Here is a 20,894-nt window from a genome sequence, read left to right as displayed (position 1 = left end):
TTCAGGACTGATTTCCTTTAGGATGGACTGGTTGGATCTCCTTGCAGCCCAAGGGACTCTCAAGAGTCTTCTCCAGCACCACAGTTCAAAAGTGTCAATTCTTCGGCCCTCAGCTTTCTTTATGGTCCTACTCTCACAACCATATGGAAAAACCATAGCTTTGACTAGACGGACCTTTGGTGGTAAAGTAATGTCTGTGCTTTTTAATATGCCATCTAGGTTGGTCATAACTTTTCTTCCAAGGGGTAAACATCTTTTAATTTCATGGCTGCAGTCACCATCTGCAGTGGTTTTGGAACCCAGGAAAATAAAGTCTGTCAGTGTTTCTACTGTTTCCCCATCTATTTCTCATGAAGTGATAGGACTAGATGCCATGATCTTAGTCTTTTGAATGTTGAGTTTTAAGCCAACTTTTTCACTCTCCTCTTTCACTTTCATCAAGAGGCTCCTCAGTTCCTCTTTGCTTTCTGCCAGAAGTGTGGTGTCATCTGCATATCTGAGGTTATTTATATTTCTCCCGGGAATCTTGATTCCAACTTGTGCTTCATCCAGCCCAGCAATTCACATGATATACTCTACATATAAGTTAAATAAACAAGGTGACAGTATACAGCCTTGATGTACTCCTTTCCCAACTTGGAACCAGTCTATTGTTTCATGTCCAGTTCTAACTGTTGCTTCTTGACCTATATACAGATTTCTCAGAAGGCAGGTAAGGTGGTCTGATATTTCCATCTCTTGAAGAATTTTCCACAGTTTGCTGTGATCCACAACATGCTTATAGGTGCTACATGCAAACAGACCTGGAGGTCCCTGAGAATGTAACGATGATAAATATGACCCTCATCATGCAAAGTGCCCCAGAGATTTAAAAAATGTAGAAGTCAGACTGTGTATTTGAAATGAATCCTTCTCAACTAGTAAGTGTTGTTTCAAAAGTATTCAATAACAGGGAATGATGACAGAAGCAAGGAGATGCAAAACCAAATTCAGCTTTTCTGGTAGCCACATTGAAAGCAAGTAACCTAAAGGAAGGCTTCCAAGATGGGTCAATGGTGAAGAACCCACCTGCTAATGCAGAAGATGCGGGTTTGACCTCTGGGTCAGGAAGATCCCCTGGAGGAGGAAATGGCAACCCACTCCAGTATTCTTGCCTGGAGAATCCCATGGACAGAGGAGCCTAGAGGGCTACAGTGCTTTGGATCGCAAAACAGTCAGACATGACTTAGCAATTAAACAACAACAACGAACACTAGAAAATATGGAAAAAATAATTTTATTTATGTATTTAAATCAAATATATTTCTTTCCTGAAAGGGCCAAAAGGTGAAAGTTTGAAGAAATATTTTCTTGAATTAAACTTACAGAAACAAGTGAAGAAACCTATCACTACAATGGAATGAGAAAGCAGGCAGTTTTGAGTAAGAAGAGAAAATACAAAGCTACAAGTCCTGTCTTTGAGTAACTGACAATATTTTGAAAGACTAAAACCATGATAGCATCATTAGCTTCTATATTCAAATAAAAAGTAAGGATTACTGTATTTACCTTGTAGGTCAATATCCTCACGACTAAAATTGAACTGTTGTGATTATAGGTCCAGTGCCATTTTCTTAACCATATGCAGGATAAATTCATAATAATAATAATGATAATTTTTAAATAAATATTTTTCCTAGATTTGGACCTTCACGTGTATTATATATGGTTGTCATTTAGTTGCTAAGTCATGTGCAACTGTTTTGCGACCCAGTGGACTGTAGCCCACCAGGCTCCTCTATCCATGGGATTTCCTAGACAAGAATACTGGATGGGTTGCCCTTTCCTATTCCAGGGGATCTTCCCAACCCAGGGACTGAACCCGCATGTCCTGCATTGGTAGGCAAATTCTTTATCACTTAGCCATTAAGGAAGCTCCTGAGTATTACACACACACACACACACAGTCATTTAATCTTCACAACCACCATTTAAAGTAGGTAAACTGAGTCCCATTTAGTTATAGAGAAGTAAAGTGAAACATAAACAATGTATGAAATTTGTCAAGTCACAGAGTTTAGTTGGCATCAAAGCTATGTTAAAATCCTGTGCTCTAAATCAGCATAGAATTGTCTGCAATAATAGGAATGTGCTATCACTGCAATGTCTAATACATAGCCACCAGCTACATGTAGAAATTAAGTATTGAAATGTGCCTAGTGCAATTGATGAAATGAGCTTTCAATTTTATTTCATTTTAATCAAGTAAACTTTTGCCAGCAAATTTGGAAAACGCAGCAGTGGCCATGGAACTGGAAAAGGTCAGTTGTCTTTCTAATCCCAAAGAAAGGCAATGTGAAGGAATGCTCAACTACTGCATAATTGCACTCATCTCACATGCTAACAAAGTAATGCCCAAAATTCTTCAAGCCAGGCTTCAGCAATATGTGAACCGTGAACTTCCAGGTGTTTTAGAAAAGGCAGAGGAACCAGAGATGAAATTGCCAACATCCGCTGGATCATCGAAAAAGCAAGAGAGTTCCAGATAAACATCTATTTCTGCATTATTGACTATGCCAAAGCCTCTGACTGTGTGGATCACAACAAACTGTGGAAAATTCTGAAAGAGATGGGAATACCAGACCACATGACCTGCCTCTTGAGAAATCTGTATGCAGTAAGGAAGCAACAGTTAGAACTGGACATGGAACAACAGACTGGTTACAAATAGGAAAAGGAGTCTGTCAAGGCTGTATATTGTCACCCTGCTTATTTAACTTATCTGCAGAGTACATCATGAGAAACGCAGGGCTGGATGAAGCACAAGCTGGAATCAAGATTGCCCGGAGAAAATCAATAACCTCAGATATGCAGATGACACCACTCTTATGGCAGAAAGTGAAGAAGAACTAAAGAGCCTTTTGATGAAAGTGAAAGAGGAGAGTGAAAAAGTTGGCTTAAAGCTCAGCATTCAGAAAACTAAGATCATGGCATCTGGTCCCATCACTTGATGGCAAATAGATGGGGAAACAGTGGGAACAGTGTCAGACTTTATTTTTGGGGCTCCAAAATCACTGCAGATGGTGACTGCAGCCATGAAATTAAAAGACACTTACTCCTTGGAAGAAAAGTTATGACCAACCTAGACAACATATTAAAAAGCAGAGACATTACTTTGTCAACAAAAGTCTGTCTAGTCAAGGCTATGGTTTTTCCAATAATCGTGTATAGATATGAGAGTTGGACTATGAAGAAAGCTGATCACCAAAGAATTGATGCTTTTGAACTGTGGTGTTGGAGAAGACTCTTGAGAGTCCCTTGGACTGCAAGGAGATCCAACCGGTCTATCCTAAAGGAGTTCAGTCCTGGGTGTTCATTGGAGGGACTGATGTTGAAGCTGAAACTCCAATACTTTGGCCATCTGACTCATTTTAAAAGACCCTGATGTTGGGAAAGATTGAGGGCAGGCAGAGAAGGGGATGACAAAGGATGAGATGGTTGGATGGTATCACTGACTCATGGACATGAGTTTGGGTAGACTCCGGGAGTTGGTGATTGACAGGGAGGCCTGGCGTTGCTACAGCCCATGGGGTTGCAAAGAGTCAGACACAACTGAGTGACAAAACTGAAACTGAAACTTTGAATGATTGATCACGTGTCTAGTAGCTCCCACACTGGACAGCACTACCCTAAACTAATTAGATTGTATTGGCTTCTGGCCCTGAAAAATCTGTTGGGTGTACAAGAACACTGTTTCCAAAGCTTTTTCCTAGAGTTAATCAGTTGGAATATCACTCCTTGACCTATTTTTATTAGAAAGTACATATATATGGAATATTGTATATGGAAAAATGTAATGTATATACTAGTCTTTATTAGTAAACAATATGAATGGCTTACTTGTAAGCATTTGTATGAAATAAACAATATGTGAGTCAAGTGATTTCTTTAAGGCTGATTTTTCTCTTTATTTGGGCTTCCTGTGAGGCCATTAGTGTACACAGTAAGCCTATCATAGGCAAATAATAGAAGAGAGGAAAGATAAGGATGCTGCCTCGTTTATGTTTACTTAGACAGTATTAGATGTTGGCATTATGGAGCTAAATTGCAATTCTAGGCGAGTTCTCCCACTTCCTTCCGGGTCAGGTCTCCAGGTTGTGCTGAGTAAGGAGAGTGGCAGCAAAGGACACCGAATATGATTCTCTCAGGAGCATGTGAGGTGACTCCTTTCCTAGCCTGCTCTTCCTTCTGCCAAGTGCGCTTTATTCTCTCTAGAATGCCTTATCACCCCTTCCTCTCTCACTTTCTTTAAACAAGAGAGCACTTTCTTCCTTACAAATATACCACAGCGGTGTTTTGTTTGTATGTGAACTGCAAAAAGCAATCCAATATTTTCAATACCTAAGAGCTGTTTGTAAATAAAAATGGTGTTTCTGCTTCCTGAAAACCCAAATTCCATCATAATAAATTGGAACATTTCCTCTATGCTTTATTTTCAGATTCCTGACTCTTAAAAGGTTGAAATTTAACAAATGAAACTAATTCAAAGACTGTCAGTCCTTTCCCTCATCAGTGCTGGTTATTTTTTAGACTTTGTTCGGAAGTGGAGAGTTGGCTTGATGGTCCTGGCTGCAGAAGGAGGTTTGATTGACTGCACATGTGTTAATACCATGCATACATTACTGAGGAACTACGAGGCAGTGTGCCCTCAGAGACACACTTCTGAAAAGAGTAGTTGACTCAGGCTCCACCTATACAGAGCTCAGTTCCTAAAAATAGGTGCTAAGTTACATCCTTTAGACGCAGGGCTAAAATAAATTCAGCCGTCCCATCTACTTGCTTGATAGACCCTTCAGTGGAGCTGGCCTCCACTCCACCGATTGCTTTCAGGGGACTGGGAAATTTGCTGTACAAAGGAGGAAACTAGTCTGTGAAGAACTGTAAAGATATATGATATTTCCACGAACTTGGGGTTAAGTCTAAATATTGCAGAAGGTATGTGTTACGTCGCCATTGATAAATGTCTACTTCCATAGCTGTAATATGTTCTTACTGATTGCTTAAGATCAATGAAGACCACAGGTCAAACTGTACTTGTTAGCAGAGGAAATATTCAGTCAGATTTTGTTTTTATGACAATATTTAGCATTACTTCAGATTATTACATTTAGGGCTTCATCTATTAATCTCTTTATAGATCAATAGTTAGTCCTTTTTTATTTATAGTATTAAAGAATAATAAGCCAAATTTGATAAACAGACATGAGTGGAAGTTATACTTCAGGTTATAGCCAAAAGAGAAAACTGAAAAAATTAGTTCATCTTTTATGAGCATAAATTGATAATCTATACAATGAATATGTTTAAAACTCTAAACTATATTTCTTAAAATTTGCTGAGGGAAAAAGAGAACTTAAAATATTCTCAACTGTTGCAGCTTACTCAGGGAAATGTATGAAATGTATTCTTTATCCATCCTTAGTTTGATTTTGTACTTCTTGCCCCAGCCACAGTTTCATCTCCTCTGGGACTATTACTGGAGTAAGGATTAAAGAATCAGGTTCTTACATGTTTTCCAGAATTAAGAAAAGCACAGCCAGTCAGATCTGCCAGCCCTAATTATAGTAACTACAAACTTAAAGAGAGAAGACAGATTTTACTTTAAAAGTAGCATGCCCTATATACTGTTTCAAATGAATTTTTTCTGTCTTCAGTTGCCTGTGAACACCTTAATTTGGTCCTGTTGTGCCTTAAATGTTTAGAATGTTAGAAACTAAAGCGATTTGGAAGAGACATTATAACAGATTCTCTTAAATTAAGACACCAACTAAAAGCAAGGACACTTTAAGATTACATAATGCAGGGTTTAAATTTAGCCAGCTGGTGCTGAACTGAAAGATATTTTATTTTTATCAAAGCTCTATTTGCTCACTGACATGTTGGTGTTGGTTTGAATTATTTTAAAATTTTATGTACAGAGTGCCAAAGGACGAGTAAAATATTTACCTCAGCTACCTTCACAGCCATGAATTTTAATATGAAAGAGCACCTATTTTGAGTTTTAGAAGCTATTACCATTGAGTTTTAGAAGCAAAAATACCAGATCAAAAATGGGAAAGTCTTTAATTCTATGCTTAAGTATTTCTCTACTTCTCTGCCTAATCTTTGACTCTTTTACCTTTTTTACTGTTAATATATAAACAAACAACTAGACCTTTTTTTTTTTAAAGTCAGTCAGCATTTCAAATGTCTACAATATGGCAAAGTGCCAGCTGTTTGGGGAAAATGTAGTCTGGAGTTTGGCATGAATGTTTCTGCATGAAGTACTGGGCATCTTTGATACAACTGCCTGTAACCACCTAAAAAATAGAGAAGCACTGTTTCATGATCACAGAGAGCATCACTTTAGAAAACGTCAGGCGAGCCTCAAGTCTTCAGTGATTACAGAGGGAGAGAGGGTTGGTTCTCTTTCTTCAAGTTGACTTTTGGGTAAAAAGACCACAAAGTTCATACATAATTTATTGTTGTTTACCACGGATAGCTGTCTGCTAGTCAAGCATTTTGCCTCTCACGTTTACCACAATTGAAAAGCTTCTGCACATCAGTATTCTTTTTTATTTTTCCGGTAAAATATTACTTACGATGAGACAATTTGGGGTTGGACTCCCGTGATAACCTTGGAACAGGGAATTGATACTTGGTTCTTCTCTCACTTTTCTCCATCTCTCTCCTCTCTTTCTTCCTCATGCACATATGCAACTGGGCAGAAAGAGACCATTTTGTAACACTTACTTGTTAGCTCAAAGTCATGTCTAAATTCAGTAATTTATAGACCAGGGCAGCAACTTAATAAGTGCCTGGCAGTATAATTTCAAGACTTCTGATTGAACAGTCTGTGGGGAACAGTACTTAATTGACAATACGTTGTCCTTTTTGTTTTCCACCTCCTCTTTAAAAGCATTCAAGTTACACTTTGAAATTTAATTAAATTGTAATTTGTTTTTTCCTGTTTCTGAAACAACCACTTGCTCATTCAAATTACAGTTTCATCCTTTGCAGACTGTGGTTAACTTCAGACTTTTCTGATTCAGGAATAGCTATTTGAGAACACTGATTTATTCAATCTTTTTTTTAAAGTTTTTTTAAAATGTGGGCCATTTTTTAAAGTCTTTATTGAATTTGTTACAATATTGTTTCTGTTTTATGTTTTGTGTTTTTTGGCTGTGAGACATGTAGGATGTTAACTCCTGACCAGGTGTTAAACCCACACCCCCTGCACTGGACCACCAGGGAATTCCCCTAGGTAAATGGTTTTCATGTGACTGTGTAAGATATGATATTGTTGGTTTTCTTCCCTGATACCAAATGACTGATGTTTTCTAACACCAACCAGTTCTCCAATTCTCTGATAGCAACTGGGTGTACAACAATTCATTTCAATACTCATACTAACTTCCAGAGTTAGAGCAGAACCCACAGGTTGACCCCACTTTAGCCTCGAACTTGGGTTACAGCTCAAGAACAGTCAAATGGAAGAGATTCATAGAGTAAAGTGTTTGTGTGGAGATGGTGCACAGAACTTCCATGCCCCCTCTGGGCTGACCATCAATCAACGTGTCCACCAGCCTGGAAGCTCACTACATGCTGTTGTTTAGAACTGAGATTTCATTATGTGGGGAAATTGGCTGAATCATGGCCATTGGTAATAGGATTCAATGCCTAATCCCTCTCCCCCTTTCTTAAAGTAGAAAGTAGAGCTGAATATTCCAACTCTCTAATTACTCAATTGGTTTTTCTGAATGCAAACCCTGTCCTGAAACTATCTATATTTCCCCCCCCACAAGCAACATGAAGCCAGGAGTTACTTCATTAGCTCGCATACCAAAGACACCATCAAATTCCAAGAGTTTTAGGAGCACTATGCCAGGAATCAGGGAAACAGGCCAAATATATTTTTTTTTATTATTTCACATATGTCCCACAATATTACTCCTCTGTGAAGTGCTACCTATGAATTCCAGAGTGAAATATTCACAGTATTTATTTTCCAAATCACTGAAATCTTTCTTTTGCAAATTTAACTAACCTGAGTATTTTTCTATTTGTACATTATAGTCAAGAAAAGCACAAAGAACAGTGACAATCAGATAGTCAATGTAAAGAACAAAGATTTTGCTTTCTTAAAAGAGTTGAGAGTCAGCAAATTCAATGCGTTATTTGTGTCCATTGGATATAACAAATGACGGCATGGCTATATTTAATGACTCCTGGGACTCCATGGGCCTAAATGATGGCGTAAAAATAATCTGGTGGTGAGCAGTGCAATAGGTAATCCAAATTCCTGGTAGAGTGGCTGTACTTCTGAAAATGTCACAAAGGATAAAAGGAAGTTGTCACATAGATAGCACAAAGAGCCCCACTGACTCATTTGACTTAACACTTTTAAGTTCTAGATAAGAAAACTGAGGCACAGAACATTAATTAGTAACTTACAAGATTTAGAAAGAGAGAAGTAGAAACCTACTCTCTTGACTGTATTTTATTCTGCAAAGCTTCATGCAATCATCACTCCATCCCCACTCCACCCCCACGACTTGGAATACATTTCAAAGTACAACTTGATAAAGTCTTTTTGTCCCAGGTTATTATTTTTCTTTTCATTTTTCATTTCATATTTCTCTCAAATTTAGGGTAAATTATGGAAAAGGAGACCTGATCCACATATTTATTGACAACTTAATAAATGATCCTTGGTTTATTTTTTAACTTTACTAATCATCTAAGTTTGCTTGTCATCTGTGCTAGATGAACTCTTCCCCTCTTCCCCAGCACTTCCGCCCCATGTCCCCCGCCCTCCACCATCACTTTGTCATTGGACACATCATTTTTCACTGTTCTTTTTGGCAGACCTTCAAGTAGGTTTGTGTCTTCTGCATTTTTCTAATTGCATGCAGGATATATCCTGTTGCCTGATTAACTGAACACTTTAGATATGTCTGGCTGTTCAAAAATAAATAATTGCCAAATTGCTCCAGGCATACATATGACTTAAAATGAATATAATACTAAAATAATTTATTTCAGGAAATTTTTGTTTATCAAAGACCCAATTCCCCCAAAATCTGAATATATCAGCGTATGTGTTTCTAAGTGTATGTACTTGGTAGTCAGCAACATGGAAAAGCTAAAAGGAAAAAAAGAAAAATCACATCACCGTTAATTTTAAAAGCTAAGTTCAGTGTTATAAATGGTTTCAAAACATGTCAATGCTTTTCATGTAAACTTTCACAAATAGGAACTATAAATATAAAATAATGTTCAGATAATAATTATTTTATTTTCTTACTTAATTCATAAGAAGTTAATTCCACTGAAGTAAGGTGTAGGCGGATCTCACTTTATTAAGTGGTGGGGTTTTTTTTTTAAGCTATATATATGCAATTTTGATGAGTAGAGTCACATTTGGAGAAGGCAATGGCACCCCACTCCAGTACTCTTGCCTGGAAAATCCCATGGATGGAGGAGCCTGGTAGGCTGCAGTCCATGGGGTCGCTAGGAGTCAGACACGACTGAGCGACTTCACTTTCAGTTTTCACTTTCATGCATTGGAGAAGGAAATGGAAACCCACTCCAGTGTTCTTACCTGGAGAATCCCAGGGATGGGGAAGCCTGGTGGGCTGCCGTCTATGGGGTCGCACAGAGTCGGACACGACTGAAGCGACTTAGCAGCAGCAACAGCAGAGTCACATTTCCCCACTGCTGCTGCTGCTGCTAAGTCGCTTCAGTCGTGTCCGACTCTGTGCGACCCCATAGACGGCAGCCCACCAGGCTTCCCCATCCCTGGGATTCTCCAGGTAAGAACACTGGAGTGGGTTTCCATTTCCTTCTCCAATGCATGAAAGTGAAAACTGAAAGTGAAGTCGCTCAGTCGTGTACGACTCTAGCGACCCGATGGACTGCACTGGATTGCATTAAAATCCACAGGTGCTTTATCACTATCTCTGTTGTTGACTGTTTTCAGTCCATACAGTCATAACAAGAATTCAGCTTTATCTTATCTAACCACTAAGCCTTTTTGTCAAGTAATTAGACTTCAGAAGTAACTATAGTAAATAAGTGTTCCAGAGAAACAGGGAGAAATCTTTTTGTAAAGCTAAGGATCAGCTTTTAATTTATTTGTCATATAAGTTAGAGTTTTTTATTGTCAACACAAGCGTCTTATTATCAAGTTGGAAAATCCTGGAAAGAGACAAAAATAAAATGAGTTCATTCACATTATTTAGAGGTGCCAAGGAAGAGCAGTGGATGGCGATCAGCCGCTTGGTCACTCTCTCTGTCCTCTGTGCCACCCAGACTGCTCAGAGTAAGAACAGAACCCTGTTTTACAGCCCTGTTTTTCCTTCTTCAGTGGAAACTGTACTAGCCCTCTGGATCTCAGAGGACTCAAAAGTGTTTATTTTGAGGAATATAACTGTGTTATGCATGTGTGCTTCAGTCACTGACTCATTCTGGAATGGGAATAATTTCAGGATTCATCATCCTTTCGTCATCCAGAGTTAGGCAACAACCACAAGTTTAATTCTATAAAGTATCAGAGAAATGAAATTTGAAAGGAAGCCATGTGTTTGTATTTAAGTTGCAATCTTTTTTATTTTTTTTTTTCCTGTAAAGATCTAGTTCAGTTGTTTCAATTGTTGGCTCAAAACTACAATTTATAGTTCCTAATGCTATGCATGCATGGTAAGTCGCTTCAGTTGTGTCTGACTCTGTGCAACCCCATAGACGGCAGCCCACCAGGGTCCTCCATCCACAGGATTCTCCAGGCAAGAGTACTGGAGTGGGTTGCCATTTCCTTCTCCAAGTTTCTAATAGTCCACCCTTTAACTAGAAGCAAAAAATTACCTCAAATTTCAATTTTCACTGCTTTTCTTTTAATTCATCATTCAACCCAACTGATCCCAGCTTCTCTACTATGTCATTTTGTTATACGGTTACCATCTCTTTTAATTTGTGTTCCATTATGATCACGTATATACACGTATGTGTATATATATGTATGTGTATGTATCTGCATGGGCCTCCCCAGTGGCTTAATGGTAAAGAACCTGCCTGCTGGTGTGAGTTTGATCCCTGAGTCGTGAATATCCCCTGGGTGAGGAAATGGCAACCCACTCCAGAATTCTTGCCTGGAAAGGCCCATGAACAAAGAAGCCTGGTGGGCTATAGCCCATGAGGTTGCAAAGAGTCAGACACGACCGAGCAACTGAGCACATGTATATGTATACATTATTATACACAAGGCACAGTGTTACCTATGTCTCCATATTGTTTTCCCTTTATTTTATGTTCTCAAAGTCCATTTAGATGTTCAAAAAAAAATGAGTAGTCTTCGAACAATAACCAATAACCACAATATCATCTATAGTGACACTTTACCTTTTGTGTAACATTGCTTTAAAAACTTCCGTTTTGTAAACATTTGTACTGATAAAGTACAAAGCTATATTTTTATAAAAACTATAACAATAATAAACATTTTCTATAAGATTATTCTCCCATAGATAGCTGTATAAAAGGAGTTCTAGGAGTTGATATATAAAATTTCATTATTGATAATCATCTTTATATTTTGAAATTAGAAAACTTTTTGAAAATTTTTCAATATTAGAAAGATTTCAGAAATGGTATGCATTGTTCTCTCTCTCTCTCCCTTTCTCCTTCCTTCTTTTTTTTCATTTCTCTTAAAGACCTGTGGAATATATTACTTAACCCTAGGGCTATCATTATCCTTAAGATTTATGGAGTGTCCTCAGTTTACCAAAATCACAAGAACATCACCTTCTAGAGCCAGAAGAGATCTCAAAGGAAACCCACATAACATTTTACTGCTGCTGCTAAGTCACTTCAGTCGTGTCCGACTCTGTGCGACCCCGTGGACGGCAGCCCACCAGGCTCCCCCATCCCTGGGATTCTCCAGACAAGAACACTGGAGTGGGTTGCCATTTCCTTCTCCAATTCATGAAAATGAAAAGTGAAAGTGAAGTCGCTGAGTCGTGTCTGACTCTTCGAGACCCCATGGAGTGCAACCCACCAGGCTCCTCCATCCATGGGATTTTCCAGGCAAGAGTACTGGATTGGGGTGCCATTGCCTTCTCCAAACACTTTACTAGGAAACCAGAAAATGCTGTGTCACGTAAAATCTAACTAGTTGAGCACAGACTTTGAAACAAGACAGTATGGGTTTGAATTCTGGCTCTTAAACCTAACCAACTGGTTGATCCTGGGCAAATTACTTAATCCATCTCTGTGCCTATTTCCTCATCTGAAAATGGAGATACTAATAGAATCTATCTCATAGATTACTGTTTTGAGGATTAAATAAATTCAAATTTGTAAAATGACTAAAACAACAGTGCCTGGTATACAGTGTTACATAAGTTTTTGCTATTATTATTATTATCATTATTATTACTGTCTAATATATGGGGTTCATATAATAACATTTATGTGTTTCCCAGAGAACAACTTAAGAATTTAAAGTACCAAGTTATCCTAGATACTGCAAATTCAAAATAACACCATACTAAATAAAAACGTTTTTAAGAGAGAAAATTATTTACCCGATTTAATAGGTTGTTCCCACTCCAGTACTCTTGCCTGGAAAATCCCATGGACGGAGGAGCCTGGTAGGCTGCAGTCCACGGGGTCGCTAAGAGTCGGACATGACTGAGCGACTTTACTTTCACTTTCTCTTGTTAAAGGTACCCTTCCTTTTCAAAGGTGCACTCTTGAGCTCAAATTAAATTTATGTCCTCTTTGGAATTTTAGAAAGCTATTAAATATCATTTTTCTATTATAGTCATTCCAACACTTGAAACTAATAACTTTTTGGTTATCTTCAGTGATATCAATATTACATTACTTCAAGAAACTGAACTCTTGAACCTCTTCAGCCATAATGAGTCTGTTTCCTTTCTGATGGAGCTGCTCATAGCCACACACTGGACCCCCTCATTACTTTGACTTAGTTCTTAACTCTCAAAATACTCTTAGATCACAGTCTTTTTTCTTTTAGCTGCAACTAACCTTCTTGACCCACAGTATAGTGTTCCCATCCTCAACACATCCTGCCCATCAGCCCCTCTGCTCTTTTGCCTCATCTCTCTGTATTTTGAATCCACTCAGTGTCTGAGTAAAGATGCAGGGAGAACTCTTACTTGGGAGGAAAGCATTGAAAGATGCAGCTGTGGGCACCTGTTCATCAGGAGAATCTAAAGCAGAAAAGGCCAAGAGGAATCCAGTAATGGAAGAGAAAGCAAAAGTTTATGAGCCAGTGAAATGGTACAATATATCAGGTTTGATGGATGAAGCTAAGCTATAAACAGAAAAATAAATCACAAGGTCAGAAATAAGGAAAACTAAGCACAAGACAGGATGGAACCTAGGATGGATTAGGGCACACATTTCAACTGAGGCCAAGAACAGTTCAGGAGTGTTGGTGGCCTGGTGTTAAGCGCTCCTGACTCCAGGCTTCAGGCATGGGGCTAAAGCTTAAAGGACCCATGCCAGACCCAATGCCCACTCAGCCTGGGCCCATTGTCAGCTGCAAGATTAGAAGTTCCACTGATCTTCCATTTCATTTGTCCCCACATTCTTGAGCTAAATATACCTTATCAGAAGCCAGTTTGACATTTTCCTCATCATCTGATATATTTGCCCCCATTCCCAGGTTGTGTGTGTGTGTGTGTGTGTATATATTTAAAGGTTTATGGTTTTGCATATATACTAATACCCAACAATCATTTTATTCACTTTTAATTGACTGCATGTCACATTCACCATTATCCTGACAATCCCAGATGTTCTCCATTGTAATATACAACTGGAAAATTTGAAAATGAAAAGAAGTTTGCGAGTAATATTCTTTTTAAAAGTCAGACTGAATTTTCAGAAGTATGGCAAGGTTAAGATTAAGTCTTAAATAGTTACTAGAGATATACATTGATATAATATGGATGAAACTGAGAGCTAATAGAATGTGTGTGGTGAGACAAAAACACAAGACTGGGGATGGAACCCTGAAAAATGTACATGATTGGGTGTCAAGAATTGTGTGTGTGTGTGTGTGTTTCAGGAGACTGGTCACGATAGATGAGTATTACTTCTGTCTGGTCTAAGCTACTCACCAGCTCCACACTCAGTTTTAAGATTTTATAAAGCACACTGCTGAGAGTGCTGCAAAGCATCAACATTTTAAATTCCTTCTCCTGAGATACTTCATGTAATAGCAAATGTTAGGCTCAGAGAGTTTCGTGATGTTTTCCTCAGGTCCTGCACGGCTGGTGAATGGGGCCTGGGGATTTCTGCCCCATATGTTTTCCTTCGCAGGCTTCCAACTCAGAACTGCACTGGGACAGTCTGAAAACCTCGGGAGGGCTTCCTCCTCGATCTCATAAAGCAAACAGGATACTACTTGTGATTAAATAGTCCCCCAAAGAAAAGTGTGTGTGTGTGTGTGTGTGTGTATGTGTGTGTGTGTATTAGTACTTGCATGTTCTATCTGTAGTCTTGTACTTACCCACTGGAATGAGGAAGCTAGTTATCTTCTTCTGGACCAAACTGTGATGGAGATATGAATGTATCTGAAATTTTTTAGCTATAACACTTTTCTAATTTCTTTCTGCAGATAGGTAATAACAAGAGAATTTCTGACAGAAATGAAACTGGGCAGAAAGCCCAAAGTTGACTTGTTTCATTTTCCGAACACACGATTTTATGCAGTTTTAATTTTCACCTGCTCATGTGGTGTCTTGCTGAGCATTTTGGGAGATGAGCTGGATTTCATTGTGGGAGACTCACAGGTTCACAGGCAAGAAGTTTATTTCTCCTCCCTCCTGGAAGCTCTAATCCCAAATTTCACATCACTGCTCTGCTTAAATAACTTCTGTTACAGAATTGGGAACTTGTTTTCTACTCTTTAAAAAGAACTACAAGAGAAAAATTAAAATCTGTCAACAGAAACCCTAAAAAGATGTGCACTGAATTTTGCAGTATTGTTGCAAGGCAAATTCATTCAATAAATGCTTACTGGGCAAGTTATAATGTTATATGTTAAATATCTGTGAAGCTGGCCATATTCATCTCAACTGTCAATTTGCTTCTTGGCAATCTAGGAATTTTAGTTCCTGGTAATAATAAAAATTGCATATAACCGGTTCTTCCAAAAACAAAAAAAATTTTAGGAGAGGCTCTGGCACTCATTGTTAGGAAAAGCACAAGAACATCATTCTTACAAATGATTGTATTTCTTCTATCCCCATATAAAGGCCCATGGGGATCATTTCTGGCCACTGTTTGATGACCAGACTTTCACATTCACATTGTGGGTGTGACCACTTTGTAAACTGATGAGGCTAAGAGATTCTTTGACTGAAATAATGGTAAGCATGGTGATGTATGCTACTAGAAGACTGAAGAGATGGAGACTGATGCTGAGTCCCTGACTAGTGATTGTTAGTTCCCATCTGTAGCTGTAGTTAAGTGTCTAGATTTTTAAATAATCTTTAAAAATAAACAAGGACATACTTAACTTTATAGTCTGAGTTCCTTTTCAGGTAAGTTGTCTTAAAAGAGTGGAAGGTTACACTAAGTTGAAGTGATTTGTCCAGCTGCCTAAGGTTTTTTGGTGCCTAACGGGAGTAGTCTTGGAAAGTGATTCTGTTTGAAAGCTGTGAAAGCCTAGCTTCATGTGGAATCTTACAAAGAAGCACAATATATAATTTTTAATTCTTTTTACATTTCTTTCCCACCCACCCCCGACCCCCAACAACTTTCCTCCCCTTACCTACCACCACACCTGAGTGGTCTATCAAAACTTTTGTTTGCAAGCTTTAATTAAATTCATTGTTCATAGATGTTTCTGTCTTATCGTGCATAGACAAGAGCGAGTTTCAATCCGAATAACACTTAGAGACTGATTTTTACACTTCGCCCTTTAAAAACAGGAGTGAAATAGGCAGCATAAACTGAGTTCCACCACTTATGGGGCCTGATAGGATTAGGTTTTGAATCTGAGAAAAAAGAAACAAATGCCAATGCCAGATTTTCAAGGATAGTAGCTATAAATAAATTAAGGGATGATGAGACTGACTGACTATGTGTCTCATGTGTATCTTAAGCAGGGAAGACTATTAAATTACTTCCACTCTTTGGACTGTTCTAGGACCAGGATATCATTAGGAAACTGACATCATCTCTTTCTTTTGAAATTACAGGCTGTGTTGATATGCAAAGGGTATTTAGGGCATGTTAATGGTGACAGGGACAGTAACCCAGCACCTGGCTGATTCAGTTTTGACATAATTAAAATTATTATAGTTTTAATTTATAAACATCCTTGTTCTAAATTAAAAGACCGTTCAAAATGTATACAGTATTATCAAGTGTCCTTTGCAATTATGGGGGACAATAATCAGAAAGGAGTCATGCGAGTACAAACATTTGACAAGTGCTGATTACCTTTCATTTTATCGCATATTAGGAGAACCTAGAACTTTGGTAAGAGCTGTGTTTAGTCGCTCAGTCATGTCCGACTCTTTGCAATCCCATAGACTGGATGGATTCTTATTATTTCTGCTTAACATTCACAATTTTATTTTCCTACCCAGGAAACATTTAAATGACTAAAGATCACATTGTTTGGAATGTGTTTGTTTCTTTAGGTAGAATTTTTCTAGCATATCACTGCTCTGAAAGAGTGAATTTACTTCCAGAGGAGTCTGTTATTTAGCAAGCAAAATGTTGCATTACTTAAGCATTTTCACTTTTCTCCTTGATTGCTTAGCCTTTCCAAATAATGTTCGGCAAGGAAACTGTGTGGAGTTTGTGAGGTTTCCTTTCTTTGATGAAGTCTATTAGCCATTTAGTTCAAAAGAAAACCATATCAAAGTATGCTGTTATTTGTGGACTTAGGCAGAGAAAGTATTTTAAACAAAGACTTACTTAAGGTCATTGAAAAGAGTTTGTGTAAATTCAGAGACTGAATTTCTCTAAGACAAAAAGCAGACTGAAAAAAATGCATTTTGTTTTTCAAAGGAAAAGTATGGTCAGTAGGAGAGAAGCTGCCACAGCATCAATTGTCTAAGTCAGTGAGAATCAGAACTGAATGATTCAGGCTTTCTTTTAATGCCCTCTGTCAGAATAAATCTCAGATGCTAACCTTAATGGAGAGGGGAAATTTAGAGGATGAAGAATTGAGGAATTCCTAAAAATGGATCTGGAAATGTCTGGCTTTTCCAGATTGCAGCTAGCATAGACTGATTTAAGTAGAAAATAAGTTTCTTACTCTGCCCAAGCTTGTTTTAAAGGTAGGCATACTGGGAAGATGTTTTTCAAAGCTGCAGATGATTAACGGTTCATCTGCATTTTATTACTGTTGCTTATTTTTGATCTGTTGAGTGACAACAGCATCAGATCAGATCAGATCAGTCGCTCAGTCGTGTCTGACTCTTTGCGACCCCATGAATCGCAGCACGCCAGGCCTCCCTGTCCATCACCAACTCCTGGAGTTCACTCAGACTCATGTCCATTGAGTCAGTGATGCCATCCAGCCATCTCATCCTCTGTCGTCCCCTTCTCCTCTTGCCCCCAATCCCTCCCAGCATCAGAGTCTTTTCCAATGAGTCAACTCTTCGCATGAGGTAGCCAAAGTACTGGAGTTTCAGCTTTAGCATCATTCCCTCCAAAGAAATCCCAGGGCTGATCTCCTTCAGAATGGATTGGCTGGATCTCCTTGCAGTCCAAGGGACTCTCAAAAGTCTTCTCCAATACAACAGCATACTTGGAACTAAATAAAATAGTTCAGTACGCATGAACTAGCTTTGCATGAAATTTTTCCAAGCCTGAAAAATAAAAATGGATTGTTTTAGGGAAAGAACATATTCTAAGCTAGTATGCAGTAGGAATATAAAAGGAATACATTAGGAAATAATGGGTGAGAAAAAGTTAACTTACATCAAAGAGGAAATGAGTTAGGGAGAGGTGAATTATGCAGAAACATAGCAACTTTGGAGAGTTTCTAGACCAAGACCTTAGGGGAAAAAGGGGATGGAAATCAATTTAAGTAAAGGAATATACAGATGAAATAGAAAGAATACCTATATTCCAACTAACCAAATATAAAAACCCCTCTTCCTTTAGCAGTTATCAAACATCTCAGTAAGGTACTTAGAAGAGATACTTAGCAGAGGTACCTAGCAATGTAGAAGTACTTACCAGAGCAGCAGTGGAATGGATTGTTAAACATGGAATCCAGGATCCTTCTCTTTCTTTGCCTTTGGAAGGCAGAAACAAGGAAGGCAGAATCTTAAGGAGCAGCCCAATCATCACTACCTAACTGATCCAGGCCAGAGTTCATTGTGCTAAGCCCACTGCTCAGAGACACTACAGGGAAATAAAACATGTGAATAGCTTTGAGTGATGATTTCATGATTTTACCTAAAAGCAGAGGGAAGGGGGAAATGTGAGGAACCATTTGCAGGGAGAAAAGGAGTAGATTGATCCCCACAGTGTGATATACTAGAGTGATTTTCACACATTTCACATTTTCTAGGGGACTGCCCTCCTGTTTCCTGGTGAAAAATTGATGGTTCATTGGCTAATGCCAAAAACACAGACAGACTAATACTTTGGATATCACATTCATTGACATTCTTCTCTTTTAAATACTTTCTCCATTCCTGTGGCCATATGAACATGACCATACACCTTCTTTGCCCCAATCTTTCCCAGTAATTACCTACTCTTTCATGATCTATTGTATTCTCCTTGTTTCAAGTGACATGAAAGATACTTGACTTTAGAAAGGAATGGAATAGCCTTGAGATTCATATGGATCAGTCCAGTGCTATCCTTTCTACTTACTAGCTTTGAGATTTGGGGAACTTTGTAACTTTTATTATTCTCAGACTTGTATCATCTCAAATTATCTGGATAATAATACCTAGGATATATAACACCACCTAAGGAGACAGGAAGCTAGTGAACATATATTATTTACTATGTGCAAGATACTACGTAAAACTCATTGCTTTAATCAGATATCCCTCAGTCCTCACAGGCATTCGGGTTCTGGTATCATTTTCTTGTTATAGGGAAGAAGAAGACTTCCAGGGGTTAAGAAATTTGCTTAAAGTCAAAAGTAAGTGTCAGAGACAGAATAAATATCAGGCTTTCTGGGTCCAGAGTAGATGGTTAATCTCCCTTGGGTTTGCCTCATGCAGGATGAAACCCAGGTAGAACGGATATAAAACGGGTTTCAAAATGAGCTTAACCCAGCCCTGTGCTGGAGGAACTTGCATACAGGTGGAAGGGGAGAAAAGTAGGGATGACAGAGAGATTCAACAATACAATAAAAAGTAACACATAATGCAAACAGAAGTGTAATTTTCAAACATTGGGAGAGCACAGTAGAGAGAGCTACTCATTGCTTGGGTTAAGTGGGAAAAATCTGAAGAGAAATTAAGCCATTATGAGGATACATGTGAGGGACTTTTAAACCCCATCAATATGATTAGTCTTGATCTATTTTACTTCAGTTTCATCTCAGTATAAATGAATGTGGTTTGGGGGATGGGGATGTGGTATGTGTGTCACCAAGTTCCTTTAGGATTCCCCACCTCAGGAGGACTCCAGCTGCTGCATATTCACAAAAGCTAACTTCCTTGGCAGGGCCAGCCATATGGGAACTTTTTATTCCTAAGTCAGCATGTGGAAATGATGCAAGCTGTTGTAGTTCTATTTTTAGACACAAGGCCAGATCAACACTTAGAACACTGTGTTTCTTGAGGATCACTCTGGGGTTTTTCTTTTCTTCTCTTTTCAAGTAGAGCAGGACTAAATACAACAGTGATGACTTTGTGCCCTGCCCTGAGCACTATGCGTGGTCAACAGTTGCTGGTGTTCAGTCTTTAAGTCATGTCTGACTTTCTGTGACCCCATGGACGGCAGCACACCAGGCTTCCCTGCCCTTCACTATCTCCTGGAGTTTGCTCAAATTCATGTCCATTCAGTTGGTGATGCCATCCAACCGTCTCATCCTCTGTTGCCCCCTTCTCCCTCTGCCCTCAGTCTTTTCCAGCATCAGGGTCTTTTCCAATGAGTCAGCTCTTAGCATCAGGTGGCCAGAATACTGGAGCTTCAGCTTCACCATCAGTCCTTCCGATAAATATTCAGGACTGACTTCCTTTAGGATTGATGTGATCTCCTTACTGTCCAAGGGACTCTCAAGAGTCTTCCCCAGCACTGCAATTCAAAAGCATCAGTTCTTCGGGGCTCAGCCTTCTTTATGGTCAACAGTAGATGAGTAATAAATGTTTACCAAATGTATGCTGACAGCCTTAAGGGGAGAGTTTATCAAATACCCTTATTGTATACCTGGGATACAGATTTAAACAAGAAGAAACTTTGATGGAATCATGCCACCACTTCCCATGCCCTGAGGCAAAACAAATCAATAGCAATGAGAGTAGTCCTGGCTTTGTATTTCCTTCCCTTACAGAAAAGCTTGACTCTGTCCCTGCTGGCTTGGATCAATACCTAACCCTATCTCAAGTTTGAGCTCCACAGTGAGTGACCAAAGAAATATAGATGAAGAATTTGCTTGATTTCCAGTTCTAAACTCAAGCTTATAAGGACAAAAAAAGAATTCACTTAGAGGCACAAAAATTCACTTTGTTGGTTTCCCTTTGATTTATCCCTAGATACTCTGAAATAAAGGATTTGTGTGTAGATGTTTAGGAAGCAGAAAGGGAGATTCATACCCTTCATTAAAAGTTTACTTTATAATGTTATATGTTAATGAAAAACACTTACATAAAAGACTGTGCAGAGTTAAATAGCCTTGTACTCAGAAATAC

General features: G+C 38.6%; 1 protein-coding gene across 2 annotated transcripts in view; it reads left to right on the top strand.

Moving 5' to 3' along the window:
- Positions 1–4,809: 4,809 nt before the first annotated feature.
- The window catches only part of XIRP2 (xin actin binding repeat containing 2), a 78,812-nt gene continuing 62,727 nt past the window's right edge, over positions 4,810–20,894 (top strand). For both annotated transcript variants that reach the window (XM_061436254.1, XM_061436246.1), the window contains exon 1: positions 4,810–4,974. The gene's annotated coding sequence lies outside the window, so the exon portion shown is untranslated. The remainder of the gene's footprint in view (positions 4,975–20,894) is intronic.

Source organism: Bos javanicus, chromosome 2 (assembly GCF_032452875.1).
Source record: "Bos javanicus breed banteng chromosome 2, ARS-OSU_banteng_1.0, whole genome shotgun sequence".
Taxonomy (NCBI): Eukaryota; Metazoa; Chordata; class Mammalia; order Artiodactyla; family Bovidae; genus Bos; species Bos javanicus.
The sequence above is the reverse complement of the archived record's forward strand: the minus strand, read 5'-3'. Positions and strand labels throughout refer to the sequence as shown.